The sequence below is a fragment of the Pinus tabuliformis genome, chromosome 6 (assembly GCF_031772625.1).
Source record: "Pinus tabuliformis cultivar Carrire ecotype Pingquan chromosome 6, CPIR1, whole genome shotgun sequence".
Lineage (NCBI taxonomy): Eukaryota > Viridiplantae > Streptophyta > Pinopsida > Pinales > Pinaceae > Pinus > Pinus tabuliformis.
The window spans coordinates 786,357,683-786,360,143 of NC_142292.1; positions in this window are offsets into that span (position 1 = coordinate 786,357,683).

Here is a 2,461-nt window from a genome sequence, read left to right on the forward strand (position 1 = left end):
TCGACCCAGAATGAAAACAATAACCAAGCCAATACAAAATGAACCTTAAATATTCAATGCATGACCCTGCCTCGTGGCACAGCCTCCGCCTTTGATCTGAGGAAGTCTGCCACAACCGTCCGATCAGCGAGAAGGATCCGGAAGGGTTTTAGCGCGAAATGGTAAGACCGAGGAGCTAGCCTCGTAGCCCTCGATCACGCCACCGCACATGGCAGAACGAAGGTGAGTCGTTGATCGGGCCGGATGGATGAACCACAGCAGGCCAGTACTACAAACGACAGTGCATTACTGTACCCATGTCTCCAAAGACCAAGTTAGTCCGATCTTGGGTTGAACGCCATACAGGTCGCAATTAAGGTTGGTGCCAGCCCATGGTACCCGGGATCTGTCGTGGCAGCAAGTCCCATGACCGCCACAACATAAACCCATATATATATAAGAAAACCCTTTTTATAATTAGATAGGGAATCGAATGTTACGACTAATACTGTAATCAAATGAATGTTGACTGTGATGATTATAAAGTGTGTGTCATGCAATAAAATATGAATGTGTCAAAGCCCGAAAGGTCTTAGGTGCATGCTATAACATTATTACATAAACATATAAGTCAAATTCTTGGAGAATCACGGTACATGTGGATTATACGTTTGATGTATTATGGTCTGGTGAATGTAGATTTACTTATATATAAATTTTTATTTTTTTTTACCTGTGTTTTAGAGCGTGACAGCATGGCAATTACGTTGTATGTTTGGCATTATTTAAATTTTTAGTGGATTTTTGTTTGGGACTACCAGAGATGTGGGTTAGCCATGCTGGTCGGGCGAGTTCAAACCTCACCGGTCTCGAAGTGTTTATACGCGGTGTTTGGAGGGTTGGTGGGTCCACCTATGGCAACTTGCCCATATATTATACAATATATATATGCAATGTTGTTGTGAGGTGGGGGGGTTGGTGGCTTGCCACCCCAAATTCATATATATATATATATAGATATATATATATATATATATATATATATATATATATATATATATATATATATGGTCGGGCGAGTTCAAACCTCACCGGTCTCGAAGTGTTTATACGCGGCGTTTGGAGGGGTGGTGGGTCCACCTATGGCAACCTGCCGATATATTATACAATATATATATATATATATATGCAATGTTGTTGTGAGGTGGTGTGGTTGGTGGCTTGCCACCCCAAATTCATCTATATATATATATATATATATATATATATATATATATATATATATATATATTATGATAATATAGTTAAAATTTTCCAGCTGGAATTTAAGGGTTATTAGGCAAATTAAGGAGGCGACAAATTCACCCTTTCTAACTATTGTTTTCCATGTGTTGTCCTCTTACCAAATTGATGCCTCGTTAGTGAGTGCCACTTGGCCTTGTTGACCAAAACATTTACCAATTATAACTTGAGCATATGAACTTAGATTTGAGTGTCGTTCACACCATTGGAATCAGGGTGAAGAAAATTTCGATCTAGTCCCGTTTTTCGCTTTCACATGATGACTTTTATTTTTATTTTCAAGGCCACTTCTATTTCTGGATCCACCTCGGATCATCTAATCATACTCAACCCATGCATAAGTTCTCCCACAAAGGCAACTTCGCTGCTGCAACCACCATCCAACTCCAAGGAATATTGTTCATATCATATCTATCAAGTCATTCCTTGTGAACATATACCATAATATTCCCAAGGTATGTGCCCCATATCGCATCAAAGTCAAGTTCAAAATTGACCTTAGCTCCTCAGTGAACTAGATACAACAAGACCACCATCATATGAATTCTTCATCGACTGCAATTTCCTTCAAGTCATCATAAGCTCCTATGAACCATCTTCATCCAACACTTCGGGTAGGCACACTTGACTTGGTCACAAGTCCCATCGCAAGTTTCCTTTTCCCTTTTCGTCGCATGAATACTCTCATAGATTGCCCATGTCTTACTTCAAAAATGACCATGGCCTTGTTGTTCGAATGTGCCCAACATCCCCATTGGTCCTTCTATAAAACATATTCATACGACATCAACAAGTCCATCTTGCACGACATCCTCACTTGGCACTTTTTCTTAATGTCCATATGCGACATCCTTTGCAAGCGCCATGTTTGATGTTCCTGCACAAAGTTTTCCATGCCCTTGTCTTAAACTTGATTCACATAACTTCAATTTCCCAACTCGTCCACTTTGGTAGGACCATCACATCCTTTCCTTTGGTCAGGTTAGTGCCCTCAGTCACCCTACCCTCATATCATCATTGCAAGTCCCTTCCATCATTGTTGTCTCTCCCACTAAAGGTTCGCCAAAGACTTCTCCTTGGCCCAACGAGACTCCAATGATGAAGTCCACCCAAATATGCATCATGTCACCTTCCTCACTTTAGTGTGCCCTTCCTTCTTATTTCCATGATTCATGTTGGG